Source organism: Amblyomma americanum, chromosome 1 (assembly GCF_052857255.1).
Source record: "Amblyomma americanum isolate KBUSLIRL-KWMA chromosome 1, ASM5285725v1, whole genome shotgun sequence".
NCBI classification, from domain to species: Eukaryota; Metazoa; Arthropoda; class Arachnida; order Ixodida; family Ixodidae; genus Amblyomma; species Amblyomma americanum.
This window is the reverse complement of record NC_135497.1, coordinates 108218578-108237032: the sequence shown is the minus strand read 5'-3', so window position 1 is coordinate 108237032 and position 18455 is coordinate 108218578. Positions and strand designations below refer to the sequence as shown.

At 48.9% G+C, this 18455-nt stretch overlaps 1 protein-coding gene across 1 annotated transcript in view; it reads left to right on the top strand.

Annotated features, from left to right (window-relative positions):
- jp (junctophilin) overlaps window positions 1-18455 on the top strand; it is a 92594-nt gene that overhangs the window by 45902 nt on the left and 28237 nt on the right. The window lies entirely within an intron of this gene.

The following is an 18455-nucleotide window of genomic DNA, read 5'->3' as shown; positions in this document are numbered from 1 at the left end:
CCCGCGTCTGTCCCGAGCACCTGGTGGACCGCCGCCGAGCGAGCGAGCGCACGCCGGCCACGACGAGGAGACGGCACGGGGACACCTCTCCTCTTGCGCGACCCTCGACTTGACTCCGCCCGCGTGAGGGTCCGCTTGCATCGTGGCCGAAATCGGCCGCTTCCGCCTGTGTCGCTTTTGCCGGTTTCGGAGCTGTTCGAGAGAGGCCAAGCGTGAGCACGGCTTGCGCAAGTGGGCAGAGTTGACTAGAGTGTTTAGGCTTTGCGGACGTAATTACTGCGCTCCGAGGCGAATTGAAGCGAGGACAATATATGGTTTCGTGCCAAGAGGTAATTAGCCAAATGTTCACTGACACGCAAGTAACGCTAGGACACCGCCGCCTCTGCACAGAAATGCTGGAGGCGCTCCTACTGATGGGAAGCGCGCTTCACAGCGCTTCACAGTCTCTTTCGAGAAACCTGCTTACCTCTCCGCAGTAAATAAACGGCTAGCCATTTCTAACTGAGGCAAACAATGCGTGAGGTCTCAAGACAACTACGGTAACCGCGTACGTATGCGAATGTCATTTTTCTCCATGAGCGATTTGAATCTACGAGTGTTCTGTTTCTTCGAGCACTTACAGCTTTTTTTTTCATGTGATTTTTTTTCCACGACACACAAGTCCCTTCCTCAATCTAGCCGGGCTTCTTGTCCTATAGTAAGCTGTGAACCTCGCCTGTTCAGCTGCGTTCACGAAAGAAGGGTGTAAACTTGCCCGCAATAGCTTTTTGCTTTAGCCGCAGTTCTGCCCGCCTCAGCCAAGGTAAATATACGCCTCATAAACACAGCATCGCTGTCTGGATACTGGCTGCCCGCTATGTTTTAGTTGGGAATCTTCGGAGCAGACTACAGTCAGCGCCTTTGTTTCCTGGCTGCCTGCTTAACGGAGATGATGCGAGGCTTTGCTTTTCGGCATTGGCTTTTAGTACTTTTTCAGCTGGAGCGGGGCACCAGACGAGCAGAAATAATTACTGGGCGTCTGCACGCCCTGTTTCGCACATACAGAAAGGACATTTTGTCTATTGAACATGCTACCAACTATTTCTTGTTACTCACTTTCCTGCAGGCCCGCGTATGCTAACTACCCGCGACCTGCTTGTCTCCCTACACCCTAAACACGGAAGGAGTAAACTGTCCGCAAGCGCGCTCTCTTTTAAAAGAGAGTGCGCTGGAGGACAGTTTACTCCATTTTTACTCCCATAGAGGCCTATTTATGTTTAGAGTGCATTTCCGTCATTCCTCGTTCCCATTTCGTAGTAACAGCAGAAGGCAGCGCGCGGAGACATGTTGCTCCAGCCGACCTTCCACATTCAAAAATTGGCCGTATGCAGCACCAAACAGGCTCTGCCTTCCCCTCCCTGCCCCTCTCCCGTTAGTAGTTGGGGAGAGTGATGAGGCATGAACAGGCCAACGGGTCAAGCACCCTGTGGTCAGTCCCGGGTGGCGTCTCAGACGGAGAGGGAAAGCTCACTGTAGAGAGGACAACGAGTTTGGGTCTCGTTCATTCAAGGGTTACCTCGAATCGATGGTTTAATTGAAAGGAAGTTGAGTCGAAGATTGAATATTTGGAGGCAAATGGGGGGGGGGGGCGGAGCTTCCTGACCCGTCGGAGTGACGCTGCTGACTGGCCGCGGCCATGGTAGCTGCGTAATGTCTGAAAGTATCTAACCAATAGCCATCTCTGAAGAGAAATACGCAGGGGCGTGAGTCGGAGGAGGGCGCGAGCATGAAAAAATCGTCGGAAAGGTCTCGCCAACCTTCGCCCGCGATTCTGGGTTCTCTGCTGCGTGTAAAAGTGTATTACAGTAGAACCTGGATATACTGAATTCGAAGGTGATCGCGAAATAGTTCGACATACAGTCGTGCCCCGTTAACACGACCCCCGTTAATATGGATGACTCGAACGGTGGAAATTTTTCTGGGGACCAAACTTTTTCAATGTATTTGCGCCTCGTTAATACGGAGACCGGTTGTCCGGCCAATGTACAGGGCGAAAATGCACAAGGGCCAGTGGGGTTCATGTATTTCTGTCGCTTGAAATGGACAAAGATGAGAACAAAACCTCGACTGACTCAACTAGATGTTTCCTGTATCTTGGAAGAAGGTCACCAGCGAAATGCAACGCAAAACTGAAAATGCTTCAGTGACGGCCCTTTCTTTGTGTTTTCATGTTTTACAGCGGCAATGTGCCCAGTTTACGTTCCTTGCGGTTTGCTGTAATTCATGAGTTGATGAGAAGAACGTGAAGCCACTTTCAGCAGCTTCCAGCAACTATGTACGATTATGTTCTAGCGGTTCATGGGATGCGAAGAGTCGTAGTAGAAGATGTGCCACCACGCCATGAGATGCCATCACACGTGTGATGCGCCACTAGGGGCTTCAAACTGCGGCAAAATATATAAAACATAACGGTGGCCAGAATACTGCATTTCGCACTGCCAAGGTTTCACTTAATTTCCTCTTCACTGGCTACTACTATCCACAGAAGCAGAAGTAAGTTACAAAGCGTTTATCTTTCTGATCTTTTTTTCATGATTCGTTATTATGGACGACTTGCTCTATATACAGTTCTGCTCGGGAACCAAAGTGCCATATTATCGAGGAACGACTCTATCGATAATTCGATATATAAAAAAATGGAAATTAAAAGCATTTGTGTCACCTAGAAGCAAGAATGCATTGCACCCACCCTTGACACGTTCTTGCAGCGACGTGCTGCCCGGAGTCATGCCGAAAGCGCACCGCTTGCTAGGTGTTCCTGCGCCTAACCTGCTTCGCATCGAATCTGCAGAGGAAGATTATTTGGAACTAGCCACTGCCTGTCATAAGATGTTTGATCCTGTTACCGGTAAACTAAAAATACAATTATCTCATTAAAAGCAAGGCACAATTGGTTTCAGCAACGACTTCGCCAACGAAGCATGCCAGGCAAGGGCCGCTGCAAGAGCTTAGGTTGGCTTCACCACATGACAGCGATGTGGCGTGGAAAGTTAGTACAGAAGACCACAGGTCACCCTTAAATACTCCTCGCGTTCACCTCGTCACGCGGTTTCACAGCGTCAGCACTGTCAGCAGCTGCCCAAGGCTGTGCATTCGATCTGTCTTCACTTATGAAATGGTTTTTAAGAGCGTTGATAGAAGTGGCCTTTAAAAGGGCTCTGAAACACCTTCCGAAGAAAGGACATCAACTTGCTCAATCACTGCATTGTGTTGTCATGAACACCTGAGCCAGATAATACACTTCTACACGCAGCAGAGGACCCACAATCACGCGTGAAAGTTGGCGAGCCCTTCCCGGCGACTTTTGTAGCGATAGCTACATTACGGTAGCATTTCGAGCCTTCAGCGTGGCAGCGCCGCCAGGCTGTCCTGCCGGCGGCGCGGCGCCGTGATTGATCACGTGGTTCGTCACCTGGTTGGTCACGTGACCGGCCACGTGGTGCGGAGCAGCTGCTGCTGCCGGCGGCGCGGCGCGCCGGCGAAACCGAGCTGCCACAGTTGTGCGCATGCGCCGTGTCAAGTGGACCGAAGATGAAGAAGGAACGTTCAGCGAAACGGAGCGGCGAAAGACTGACTTAGCAATTCAACTGATAAAAGTTCCACTCGGCCAGCTGTAGCTATCGCATCACTCCAGGTTTAACCAGAGCTAAACCACCGCCAATTTTTCATGCTCGCACCCTCCTCCTTCGCTCGCATCTACGTATACATGTTGAGAGATGCTATTGGTTAGATTATTTCAGACGTCAGGCAGCTACCATGGCAGCGGCCAATAAGCAGCGTAGCTCCGGCGGCGGAAGAGCGCCGACCTTCCAGCGTGCAAAATGTGACGAGAGGAGAGGGAAAGTCGCGAAGACGCTGAAATTCAAATTTTGACCACATATAACTCTGTTTATACAAAGCGCATTTAAAAAATTCTTCCTGGACAATATTCGCGAAGCGGCGCGCTTTAACATCCCAGGTATACCGCAACTTTAGTAGAGCCCCTTTCAAAGCCCCTTTAAGGTCGCGGTGCACAGTTCGATATACCGAATGTTCCGCTGAACTCAAGTTCGATATACGTGAGCAATAGTGTTACGGAGCTCGTGTCGCAGAAAATCCGGCGTCGTCGGCGCCATTGATCGTGAGCGAAAATTCCACGAAAAATCCAGAGAAGCAACCCAACCTACGAGGCAGATGGGCCACCTATGTCACAAAACCTTATTGTGGCGTCATCACAACCTGGCCACCGGACTGTAAGAAAAATGCCCACCGGACTGTGAGCAAACTGCGCACCGTGGCAGGTGGTAAGTTAAATTAAGGTTAGGTCACACCAAGTTGCCCGCGAAGAGCGATCTGGATCGCACAGGCCCTACTTGTGGCAGCACCTGCCATCGCAGGGCTGTGGCGCATCGCTTAACGGCTGCACGACTGCACCAGGAGTGGTAGGAGGACTGCCAGGGGTATATTAATGTTGAGTAGAAAATGATCAATTCTGCATATGTGGACATTACCCCACTAAAGCTATCGTTATGTGGACATTACCCCACTAAAGCTATCGTGTCATGCCCTTAAGGCGGAGCTTAAGTGTCTCTACAATTTTTGCATGGAATTTTCAAAGGGATGTTCTGAGTGTTGGATTTAAACAATAATTCAATATGTTCGGGCTCTACTGTGTTTGGCTCAAGTGCTCATGACGAGAGAATGTAGTGACGAGCGAGTTAATGTACTCTCCTCAGACGGTGTTTCAGGGCCCCTTTAAAATGTGCATTTTGACCAAGGGTGGATGATTCCATGCACTGAGCGGCTCTTCTCATTATTGATTAGAAGGCCGCAAGGGGAGGAGCTTCTGCACTCGTGTCACTTCGTCATCTCATTCGAGAGGACTTTCCTTCCTTAAATGTCAGGTCAGTTTAAATGCAGTTTTTTTTGGATTTATGTATTTATTTATCTACTCTTGGTACTGCAGCCGCTATAAGGTAAAATTCGCTCGGTAGTACAAAGTTAACTGTTAATACAATGGCAGCAACAAGAAATGGCGTATTTCTAGTTCTGGTGCATTGCGTTCGGTGTGTTCGATTGTGGGGCATTTCTGGATCTGATTTCGGCAACGCAGTGGAGTGAATATCACAAGAGAACAATGTCTAATGGCGTCTTTTTTTTTTCCTTCAATGTTCTTGGACGCACTCACAAATTCCCATTTAGGACTCCTGCTGTGGTTCGATGTTATCAGGCGCCCATTTAGGCCAAGCCTTGCCGCTACGAAGCATGCTTTGGCTGAGGTCGGGGGATTCGCCGACTGAAAGTCATCCGTCGCTGCAGACTGTTTTGGAGAATCTCTCGAGGGGAATAATTTTAATGAGCGTCAACCTGAGCGACACCATACTTCTCATCAGAGGAAAGCGATGCAGGTTTCATAAACAATTGCGGTGAAAGAATAAACAGGCTTTAGCCTCGGACCAAGGTGAACTAGCTTTCCAGTGCGCAGATTTCTGGAGGTCATTCCCATTACACCTGCCATCTCTTCTTTGTTCACTTGCATCCTCTTGAGCAGACGAAGAGGCCTGAAACTCGGAACACAAAGCATGCACTATTTTTGGCGTAACTATCGTGATAATTGCGGCAGCCAAGTGCCCTCTGCTAAAAACCATGATTTGAGAAAAGCCTGTTAGGAGCATACTTTTTATTCTCGAGGGTTATGTTTAGTTGCACAGACGGAAGACGTAATATATCAGGTATGCAGCTTGTTAGAAAAGATAGACTTCAAACAGGGCGTCGCGCACCCAGTAATTCCGGACACCTACCCACTACCGGCCTGGTTGCCGCTTAGTTGCGGCCTCTGCGTAACTATAAGGTAACCCGTATTTGATGATAAATAGCACGAAAGTTCTTTATTTTATTTATTTGCCCTCATTTAGAAACGTATGCTTATTGTTGTCGCAGGTTGGTTTCTGCAAAATACGGAACCCGTTTATTAGAGCGTATAGGCTCAGGCAAGTTTTTTTTTATATATATATACAGCTGCGCTCAGGTTGAGCACGGCGCATTTCACTGAGTTTGCTCTACTTTGTTGTTCATTCTTACCGTAAACTGCGTGCAAAGGACGACAGTTGTTTTTCCGGATGATTTTACTTAAATATGAATCCTAAAAGCAACTTGCAGCACATTGTAGTATAAACACAAAGACGATGGCTTGCGCAGAATTCTACAATTGTGATACATACGATTATTACTGTTACATATGTCTTGTCATTGACAGATATGAAAACTCCTACTAAAATATTGCTACTTAAAGCAGTCATGCAGTTTTGACAACACTATATTGATCAGACGCATGCTTGAAGACGAGGAAGCGCAGCGCCTTTTCGTGCGTGTGTGTGTGTGTGTGTGTGCGTGTGCGTGCGTGTGCGAGCGTGCGTGCGTGCGTGCGTGCGTGTGTGTGTGAGAGAGAGAGAGGCTAAACTTAGTGCATCTGAAATCTGAGCATGCTGGCTTGCAGAAGCGATAAATTAGGCAAGTTTTCCCGCCAACCTCTGAAGGTTTACAAATTTTAGCACCCCCTCACTTCTGGTCTACGGCTCTAGCTGTTAATGCGGAGATTATCCGGCAAGGCCTGCTTGTCCTCGTCGTCGTAGCAGTAGCCAAAAAGCGTGCGTGCAACCGAGCGTGACCGGAGGGAAGGGGGCACCCCCCACAGGCATCCCGCGTGGGGTTCCACCCAATGGGAGCGTGATTACGTGGCCACCACTTGCACATAGCCCGTGCCTTGCAACTTGCGCTAACTTTTCCAAAACAAACAGAGCGAAGGTTGGCGGTGAAAGCAATGCTCGTGTTCGCAGTCATTGCGCGCCCGTGCAGCCGAGCGTGGCGGGGGGCCAGGGACCCCGGACGAGCTGCATCTTTCTACGCGCAACCATTATTGCATCCCAGCTAGCGCTGATTTTCCGCCTTACCATTTGTGTAATCGCCAATAAATTTTATTTTTCGGTGGAGTGAGGAAAATGGTGTCGAACAACACATCTGAATTATCTCGGTCCCTCTCTTTTCGAATTGTATTATAGGACACGAAAGAGTGGCTTCAATCGTATGGGTCCTGCATAACTCTAAGATCGGGCATTGCCCAGGTCCCAATTGAACTGAAAATCGTGAGAGCACCAGCGTGTGTGTGCATGCTCTAGAGCGCTTTTGGTCGACAGTGGGGCCATTTGGAAGATTCCTTGGAGGCTGGCTTTCTCGCGTATACTTTTCTGGTTTCTAGACCACTCTTCTGATATCGCTCTGCAACTTCTCTTGTTGACGCTGAAGCCGCGCCTTTGGGCGGCCAGACGTTTTTTTTTCTCTTTTGTCGTCTCCTGTTGTATTTCGACTGCTTCGTGATCCACCTGCAGCGCCTCCCCTGTGGCGGCTCCTCCTTCCGGCCCTTCTTGGCAATTGCCACTCACAGGCGCGTAGCAGGGCCTGGGTTCCGTCGCTGCGGTCCGGGCAAGCTCATTAGTCATGTGACGTCGGACTCGGGGGCACACGCCGGTGAACGCGCGTGTAAGACAAATGCTCGGGCAGAGGAACGGAAACAAACTTTTCCGACAGGCCGAGCTCCATTAGCTGGAAAAGAAAAATCGGTGCCGAATGCATTCGATTTCCCCACACGGCACCTCCGCCTAACGATCGAATGTGCGCTGTCCTCGAGCCACTTTCTTTCTTCCCGTTTGTTTTGGCAGAGTGACTTTGGCGATGGTGCAAGCCTTTTGAGTTTCGTGCACCCGTCTGCGTTAGTGCCTAGGCGCGTTTGTGCACGCGAGTTTTCATTCGCTGCATGAAGAACAAGAGTGGAGAGACAGAAGAAAGGAATGGCCAGGAGTGAACCCGTAATAATGCCTGGTTGGCTATACTCTACCCACGTGAAGGCGGTAGATGAGTGAAAGAGAAGAGAGAGAGAGAGAAAAACCTTAGCCTGTCCAGTCATAGCACAAGGCCACGGTCATGGGTTCATCGTAGCCAACAACAACAACACGCGCTGGTCTCCAGCGTTCATTTACTGCAGTGGCGCTTTGGTGACCTTTTGTGCCGGTAAAAGCTGGGACCCTACCTTAGGGTCTTGACCTTCGTGAGAGGATAAGCGTCCAATCGGTGCAGTGCTTCTTCGAGAAATATTCGCTGGGTTTCGAGCTGCAGGGACAGTGAAAGAACCGGCGCGCAGTTGTTTTTTCGCGCCTACAGCGGTATCGATGGGAAGTCAGCCATCCCAAGTGGATAAAAATGCGCGTTCGTAAAAGGTCCCTCCCACAACAGCAACACAACATATTTGCTTCTTAATGGGAGAAGCCGGATGGTAGCCGGAGAGGCAAGGAAAGGCCAAGTAGGTTTTAAAGATAGCGGCCGGATATTCTCGGAGCGTTCTATACGAAGTGAATGTGATGTTGCGGGCAAGAGTACGAAGTCCCCCTGCAGCGTCTCAAACATGGCCGCGTAGGCAAGAGGACAGGTCATCAACGTTGTCCGGGTGAGCTTGGATGAATAGCGAGATGGAGGAGAAAGAAGTCGTATTGATGAAGAGGAAAATGGTCTCGATGTGCAGGGGCTTCTCCTTGATCAATTGGGGGGGGGGGGGGGGGGGGGGGGGGGGGCGTTTTCGCAGCACTTGCGTCCATAATATTGTACCTGTGTATCAGTCAGCATTTCTTCCCCCTTTTTTTTCTCTTTTACTGGCAGCTTTGCTTGGCACTTGTGTCATGTCGGGGCGGTCTTTTCTGCGAAGTCGAATTTTAACGCTCGAGTACGTGTGACATCAACGCCAGACGAACTTCACTGTGGAATAATCCGATAGTTATTTCTTCATTCCCTCGATTGCTTTACTATACGAGAATACATGTTTATATTGGCGCTGAACGTGGAGGCTCCTTGCTCGTTCTGGATTAATTTAGGCATGTGTTACCTAAGAACTAAAGTACCACAGTTCCTCCCGGCCGCGCCGATCGAATTTCGATGGAGGCGATATTCTAGAGGCCCGTGTACTGTGCGATGTCAGTGCACGTTAAAGAACCCCAGGCGGTCGAAAGTTCCGGAGACCTTCACTACGGCGTCCCTCATAGCCTGAGTCGCTTTGGGACGTTAAACCTCCATAAACTAAACCTAAAGTACCGCAGTTCCATACTGAAAACACTGCGAAGCGAACATAGGAAAAGAAGTAAGACACGACACGACTTTTCTGTCGTTCGATCGTTTTGTGCTGTGAGATCAGTGCCGAGCATGGCTGCTCAGAACGCTCAACTTTTCGGGCATCTGCTGCGTTCTTCGAGAGTTTCAATTCGAGAGCTGGCAGCGAAAAGTTAAACTTGCTCTGTAGATGTGATCAGAGACCGCATTCGCAAAATTAACCTATTCTGCTCCTGGCAATCACGACTGCCAACGAGAAAGACACCGGTGAAACTAAAGCCACACTTTCGTGCGAGAAGTCGTGCGAATATGGCCTTATAATTTAGGTACGCGAAAGCAGACGTAGTGGTGGTGTAAACGTTTTAACTATTTGGTTCTTCATCTTGAGACAAGCAGCGCAAATAGACAAGACAGCCGAGGGACGACACACACGCCGCGCTGTGTCGTCTCTTTGCTGTCCTGTGTGTCCGTGCAAGAGTTTCGACCATGCCACCATCTAAGCGCGTCAGTGCATTTTTACCTTGAGTAGTCACATCTAATCACACCATAGCGTAAATGTAAAATGCGTCCACAGCACAATTATATGTTTTCGTGTATATAATATAAGACTGTACAATACCAAAGTATTATTTACAGACATGTGCTAGAGACTGGCTGGCTATAATTACGTTCTTGTGTTTGAAATTTTTGCAGGAAAAAGCAGCGCTGCATATTTCTGTAAACGCTTTTTAACATCACAGCAACTTCTCCGGGGATCACGCTGTGTTTTGAAGTCGTGCTTCGCCAGTGTTCGCGCTCTCCAAAGCACTTTAATCCTCAAAGTTGTCTGGAAACTTGCTCGGTTCTTTCTTTGCCGTCGAAAGTGGCCACCTTTAGAAGTGAAAGGAAAGAATCAGCACCGGTTAAAGGAACGACAACACGCGCTTTGAAAGTGTCTGTCAAATCGCCCCAGTGCGGAAAACATTCTGGCTTTCTTTCACTATCACAAATGTCCTCGTACTCTGGTATGCAGGAAGCTATGCTCAGATGCGGGATTCTTGCGAAGGCTTCGTCCCCCCCCCCCCCCCCCCTCCCTCCTGTACCGCAGCTGCTTCTCTGTCCTTCGCCTCTGCCTCTTTCGGAGTAGGCGGATGGTGTTTGGACTTTCTCAAAGCGTCAGGCGCCCACGCCCCGCCAGGCAGCTAAGCTGTATAAGTCGTGCGGTCAGACTTTATATAGAATGCATTATGCGGTAAAATCTAGCTTTCTGGTTGTTTAAGACAGCAGAACATGTGATTGTTCTTATCCTGAGTCGCCTCTGTTGTTTGGACTCGTTTCTTTTCTTCATCCTGACACCTCATCTTTCATCCTCTCGGAGTAATGCTGGTTTGTAGCCATTTTCGTATAAAGGAAGCGGAGTGAATCATCTTCTTTTCTCTCTGATTTTGTTATTTCGCTCAGCCAGTAAACAAACCTACGCGGACGGCCGTCGTGCCTGCGCGATTGGCCATGAGATCACCGTGCGCGAAGTCCTTACTTCCTTACTTGACATTTTAAATCCAGCTCTTTTCTTTTTCTTCTCCTTTACGCCTTACTTCCCTTTCCCCCAGTGAAAACCGGAACCTTCTTCCGGTTAACCTATCCTCCTTTCCTTTTTCTCTTTCTCTCTCTCTCTCTCTCTCTCTCTCTCTCTCTCTCTCTCTCTCTCTCTCCCTCATATGAGTGTCTAATCTTTCGAAAACCGTGCTTATAGACCAATTTTTGGTAGAAAAGGATGGTTTCTGCTTGGGGAGCTTTTTAGCTTCCTCTTGACAATTGTCTTGAAAACTGCCGGACCTAGGCGTTCGTGTTCATACCTCGGCACTTGGCGAGACAAGGGGGCTGCACAGTCACAGCACGGCATGCCTTTCCTGAGAGGAAGGCACATAAGTCACGGTGAGCGAGTTCCGCACAGTTCTTATCTCCACGAAGCCTTAGTATTTTTGAGCTACTCTTCATTTAACTTTAACATCTCGCCTTCATTGTAAGTTTGTGTGTACCGAGCATAACGAAGTGTACCTAGTTCTTAAAGTCCACAGCACAGGTATATAGACATTCGTTGTACATCGATCATCCTAAGAACGTTCCTACGCACGCCATAACTGCCCAGCTGAAACGCAATGACATTGCTTGTAGGTGGTACGTACTTCGGCGCTCCGATTCTTCGCATCCACCGTTCGAAACTTTTGCAATGGTGTGCGGAAAATGAGATCCGTCTACAGAGACCCTGAAAACAAAACGACGACCGTTTTCGTCGCAACGAAGCAGTCGCAGCCATCTTGTGGGCCAGAATTTATTATCGCTCGAGTCGTGGCCTTGACGCACTGACGCAAAACGCCTTCTGGCCTGTTCACTACTCTGTGCTTCCATAAAAAAAAAGGAGGATAAAGCTGCCCAACTTGTTCACCACTCCGCTTCGCCAGCTGTTTCCAACAGTGACGCTTACGTGAAGCGACGCCCCGGGACAACAGGCTGTCTCCGTCGTTGCGTGGGCAGGACCGTGAGTCTGTCAGGGACGTACACGCGACGGCGAAGTAACGGCGTCTAAATTATGACATGTTTTCCTTGCAGGGTTTCGCGGCGAGCTCGCGGTCTTTTCAAAAAGCCTTCTCCCGAACAAAGCAGCTGAGGCGTCCGCTTTTCTCATGAGAAGAATAAACCCGGGGCTAAATTTAGGCCGCACCACAGGCGGCAGGGGCTGAGCCAAGCTCGCCTCTCCACTTCATCTTGCGCGCGCTACGCACCCGCCGCGAGGGCCTTGTCGTCGCCCAGGGCTCGCAGCCTCGCCGCACTTTGACGCCCGTCTCTCATGCGAGTGTCCCTGATTGCCCGACGCACGCGGCGGTGACCCTGATGCACTCATCGCCACGATGGTGACTTTCTTAGCCCGCCGTTAACACAGGTACATTGAATCTATTCGCACTCAAAACAGCACAAACCAGACAAGGGATGTAAGACGAGACTTGCACACGAGCGCTTGTGTGTACGTCTCTTCACGCCGTCCTTGTCTGCGTGGTTTGCGCTGTTTTAAGTATGAACCACCAGCAGCTCGTCCAAGATTCTACACTACAAAGCCCTTCGTTAGTGCGTCCACTGAGGATGGTTCAAGGATGAAAAAAAAAGCGTCAAGACGTGTATGGGCTACGCACGTACCAAGCAGGTCATAAAAGCCGGTTGTAGAAATGTAAATGAAACCAAAACCAAAACAAGACGGGGCGACAGAATGTCAGGTGGGCGGAGAAGATAAGGAACTTTGCGGGAATTTGGTGGGCGCAGCTGGCTCAGGAAGGGGTTAATTGGAGAAAAGGGGGAAAAGGTCTTTGTCCTGCAGCGGGCGTAGCTGGACTTATATTATTATTATTATTATTATTATTATTATTATTATTATTATTATTATTATTATTATTATTATTATTATTATTATTATTATTATTATTATTATTATTATTATTATTATTATTATTATTATTATTATTATTATTATTATTAACGGAAGCAAGATTATGCTGCACTACGAAGAGAGGTTACCCTGTATGTCGATCAATCGTGGACGCTGTGAGCCGCCTTTCGTGGGCTAATATCGAACCCGTTGCGCCTCCTTTCTCTTTTTACGTTCCGTCAGCTTTGTTTTTAAATTCTGCGGTGCTAGTGAGTTCGGTGCCAACCTGCCTGGTTTTCCGCGTCTGGCTGTAGAACGGAGACACCAGGACAGGGCCACTAAGGCTTTATGAAGCATCGTGATGCGAACACAGCCTATGTGCCATTATCCAGTTTTGTGCGCCGTTTCGTTTCCCCTTGTTTATACGAGAGTCATTTTCGCTTCCGCAATGCCCTTACGTTCTGTCTGGTCCCTTAGAAGTCACAGCTAGCTTCAGCAAATAAGGAGCTCAGCTGTCGAAGCTGCGTGAACGCGGAAACGGTTGATGGCTGGTTCACGACCGTGCCCTCGCAAGTCGCCATTGCCTCGCGCAGGATGGCCAGTGCACCAGCTAGTTTCAGCCCGCTCTAGCGTGCCAATGGTTTCAAAAATTCGGCGCCAGGTCCGCTGCGACGTTTTAACAAGTGCAGTTGCCTCCGGATGACGCACGGCTGCGCACAGGGACACATGCTCGCGCCGGCTGGATCCCTCCACTCGGCGTTGCTGTAGTTGTGCCCTCTGACAGCAGTGACGTAGCGCATAGCAGAGGAGGTCGGAGTGGAAATAGAGGCAACAAATGCTGAAGGCAGCCGGGGTTGATGTTTAAGAGTGGGGATTGGTCGCTACCCTCACCGCACGATGCGAAGGGGAATGAGGCCAATTCCCGGGATTAAACAGTCTGCGTGGTGCTCCCTCTCACGGATGCGATGAGAACGCCGGCGATAGCACACCCTGCTGCTGCACAAGCGTCATGACGTCGACCGTCTCGGAGCTTTTTTTTTTTACTTGCAGTGTCGTAAGCATGGTAGAGAGAAGACAGAGAAGATTAAATTCTTGGCAACACAAAATTAGCAAGGGTCGGGAAGGAAGCCTAAGACCGCTGTCCAACGTTTCGACCAGAGGGCTTATCTTCGTCCTTTTGTGGAAACGTTGGACAGCGGAGTGAGGCTACCCTCTAGACCCTTGCGCAATATGGCATCAATTTCCATCTTGGCATTATTTTGGCATCAATGGCGTACAATTTTTTTCTTTAATTTCAGCTAGGATATCGTTAACTTCAGTTTGTTCCGTAATCTGTATTAACCACTTTTTACTGCTTGACGTTACGTCGACCATTTTCCTTTCCATCGCTCGCTGCAGCCGTAAGTCGAAACTTAAATCGCACTTCCCCACTTGTCCCCCCACCCCCCCCCCCCCCCCTATGCCTCCTCTCCCCCCCTCCTACCTAATCTGCATAATCTGCATATCGGGACGGCAACTGAAGCAAAGCAGTGATTAAGAGCAGCATACCTATTCCGCTTCGGGGTGCCATTGTTCGGCACAGCATTGGTTGCAAAAGTAGTGCTATGCGCCATGCCATGGGGCACATTGGTTACAAAGGGCTAAAAGCGTTTTCCCTTTACGCTCCTCTCTTTCAAAGCTGATAAAATTTTAGGTAAGCGTTAGGGTTGGAGAGACTTTTCGTCGCATAAAATTATGCGGTGGTAATATACGGCACCCATTTTGTACTCTCGACAATCAGGGCGGTTGATTAATTAGGTCAGCTTTGTTATGACCCATCAGTGATTTAACGTACACTTTTTCCCCTACCTTAAGTTCGAAGACGTAGCATATGCGGTTGATAAGCAGTGCACGTGTTTCTTTTCATCGTTACATAGAGTTCTTCGTTCAAAAAAGCTTTCAAATCACGAACATCACTACAAGCGAAGGCGGCGCTTAATTACTACCCTGATATTTATTTTCTTTCGCATACAACTAAACATTTAATTGATAATAATTAGCTATTGATTGATTTGTATAGTATAATTACTGGGCATTTTAGGTATCGGTACTACTGTCACAACGGGCGAACTAAGCATTGTAATTATACGAGAACTTGTTGAAAGCTTGCACTTGACGTAAATCTTATTACACGGGCATTTTTGCCTTTCATCGACATAGATGCAAACATTTAACAGGGTATGTCGTCAAGTACTTGTCACATATAGGTATTGAACGAACTTTGAGCACAAACGGGAGTTGGCATATATCGACTTAATGCCGAGTTCTAATAACAAAGAAACTACCTTCATTGAATACGGAGCATGTATAAACTAGAAAAGATAAGAATATGAAAGGCGGGTGTCGTTATCATAAACTACCTCTGACAACATCTGGTACAGTTTCTTCTGGTAATCTCTGCGGCTATTGTTCACTGCGAGGCCCTTAATGCTGGCGGTCAAAGAGTCCCCTGCGCACTCGACGCCATCCTTAATGCCATGAGTTTGAATCCGTGTGGTAAACCCCCGCCCTAGATCCAAACTGCGCAGCAATAAATGCGTTTTTTTTTTTCTGCCGAACAGACAGAAAACACAGCCACAAATGGTGAGACTATCGAATTTTACTAAAAGCAGAATTCGATGGAGTATTCCTCGGTGTTCTTTAGGCGCACTTTATGCGCATTATCCGTACTTCAGTAGTTCAAGAGGCAAGATATTAATATGTTTATCTTTTATCTGCCCTTTGCGCGGCAAAATAAAACAATTTCGACACTATACCTAACTCGAACCGATGAGCATAGCGGGTCGATTTGGCATCCAGAAGCTCAAAGAGAAGACTATGGAAGGAAACAATAATCCCGAAATTGTACTTATCGACTAAACTGGTAGCTGGGTGTGAGCCTTAGCTGACGCATACTGCGACGACTGGTAATCCGCATCTTAATGCAGGTTTCTGTTCTGTACGCAGCTGGTGACGACTAATAAATAATCATTTCCTGCGACATTGGCGGAGTTTTCAATGCCATCTCTTTTGTTGCATTTGAATCTGCAATAGCCAATTTCGATCGTTATTCACGAGGCATGGCTGCACGTCTTCATTATTGTAGCAGGTTTCGCGAAGAGGGATATGTCTTTGTGTTTACTCTGCTTCAGTGAAATATAACACGTTTTGTGGACGCGTTTTCATACCCGCAATTATCCTTTGCGAAGCACTTTTGGAACAATTACTGAGAGCCGGCGATTCTGTCCACCACTGACTCGTGTAATAAAAAGTTAACACCCTGGTGCATTTCGGTGATAGAAACGTATTCGGGGACTTTCGCAGCGGCGTCCATGACTTTTAAGAGCCCCTTTTCTAAAGTGCTAGAGTTAAATTTCAGCGCATATCTCTCGCAAAAATTACGCCTGCCCGACTCTCACTCTGGGACGTCCTCCTGTCCCAGGTGCGCTGCTTCCTATGCAAATCATGAATACTTTTTTCTCCCCTGTCGCCCTGTCCACCCCCGTCGTTCTTTTCTCTTCACAGCTCTCCTGGAACGCCTGGTTGTCGCCGGCGTTGACCAACTCGTCTTGGTCATCCTGGCGAAATATCTCGAAATTATTCCCTCTGTCAACCAAGCAAGCATGACAACACACACTCGTGGGTATGGCGATCTAGCGCTGATGCGCAGAGAAATCGGCCTACAGTCTGGATATTTTTCGTTCTAGTTTCGCTCCTCGTGACCTCGCCGCCGCCCCCGAGGCCGGGCCCGCGTTGGGCGTCCCGTGGCGTTGTCGTGTCGCCCGGCGCGTACACGCGGAAATGGGGCAACGCGTTGTGAACGGCGTGCTTCCGCTCGCACCATTCAGCCGGCGTCTGCTCCCTGGGAGGCGAATCGATCGCGCTCTGGGCCGGACGTCACGCGGCAGCCTCCCCCCCCCTCCCCTTTCTCCTCGACCGACCCGTCGCCAGAGCCTACGGTCGTCATCATCGTGCCCCCTCTGGCGTTCGCTCGGCCTCCAAAGCACATCCTCGCGAAACAGGTCGAAAGAAAAACGGCCCAAAGAAAACGCGAGGCCCGTTTCGAGGGGCAGCATTATGGAAAGTGGCCAAGAAGAAGAATGAACTCGGGCAGCCAGTGTAGCGTGCGTGGTCTAGGCGACTCCTCGTGTTGTGATCGTTTCCCCTGTGACGCCATAGAGACTTCGGCTTGTTCGGCCTAGTGGCCCGGGTCACCAGACTACCGAATGAATTTTTTCTCCCCCCCCCCCCCCGACACACACACGCATTCCCCTTTGCTATGTATATGCAATGCACGTGTGGACTCCCCATCTCCGCTCACGTACACTTCAGCAAACACGCAAACGACGCATTTCTGCTTCCTTCTTTCGCACGATAAGGGGGCGACGTCGAGTGGAAGACCGCGTGTCCCACACCGCGCATCCGTCGCTGACAAACGGGGCAGCGAACATGACGTGACTAGCTGTCAGCGCGAGCGACGTCGCATGTAGTCACATATACACACTCAAGGAGGGCGGAAAAGTCTATATACGGCGGCGGCGGGGGCTGCGCTGTCCGTGCTCTCTGCGCGAAGGGGCCCCGCCAGGAAGGCGCCCTCACAACGCACACACGCAGACACACACCCCTTCCCCGCACCCGCGCTTTCACATCGGCTGCCGCCGGCCAGCTCTCAAGAGGTGACGCTGATCGGACAGTTCTGTGCTGTAGGTTCGCCGGCTGTGCGTTCTTCGGGCCCGGGTTCTATTCTGGTCCGTGCCCAGCGGCGCTTGGGGATGATGTGTCCGACGAACGGCGGAGAATCTGTTGACTCTCTGAGCGGCCGATTCAATTGGCGCTTCCCGATGAAATCGAGATTCGCTTCCTGCAGGCCGGGACGACACTCCTTCGCGCCCTTCTTGTGCCGGCGAGCACGCTCTTTCACTGGTTGACTTTCTCTGCGACGAGCACACTCCGTCTTTTTTTTTTTTGTCTAATTAGTCGTACCGCTCTTTCAATTGTTAGAACTGAAGGGACAATCTGGCCTCGTCTGTCTCTGTTTTTTTAAGAGACCTACTAAGAAGGGTGTTTGTAATAATGGTATTATTACGATTATAAAAAAGTAAATCTGACAACAATGACTGCAAATTATTAGGACCTGTGCATTTTCGAGCCAAGAAGCTAAATCTGTTGGCCCTTCTCATAAACCTAAAAGCCTCGTCCATGCCTTAGTTTTTGGTTTCATGTTGTCCTGAATAGTACTTTCCCTTGCATGCTGCTACCTTGCACCAGCGGTGAGAAAATTATTATAAAATGAATTAAAACGCTAACTCTTTAATAATACAAACCTCTAAAGTTTAGAAAATTTTAAAATTAATTTATAATGGCAACTTGCTGGGAAATTAAGTTCTACAAGTTTTCAAGCTCCAATCTCGACGCACTATAGGCAGTACGGTCATTCGTGCATTTCAGAAAATTACAATTTTAAATTCACTACGTTAAATATTTTGTTTCTTTGCGCAGCAGCAATAACTAGAAACGGGAATTACTGCTAGGTTTCGTTTGAAACGTAGGAACTATTACCCTGGGACGTACAATGTACGCTTATTAGCAGAGACAGAGCTGTCATTACTCCGACTCTTTTTTTCACTGACGATTTGGCGCACATAGAGTTTCACTGATATTTGGAAATCAATCAAGCGCGCTACTCATGATTAGTCAGCTTCGGTTCATGTACTGCGGGCAGAATTTTTCAGCTATGAAAGCGAAGAAAGGTTCTATTTTGAAGAATACTGTCTTCTGCAATCTTTCACGCGCACGCACGCATACATACAAACGTAAAATAAGCGAAACAAAAATACCAAGCACGCTGCGTTGTTTTTCGGCTGAGCGAATA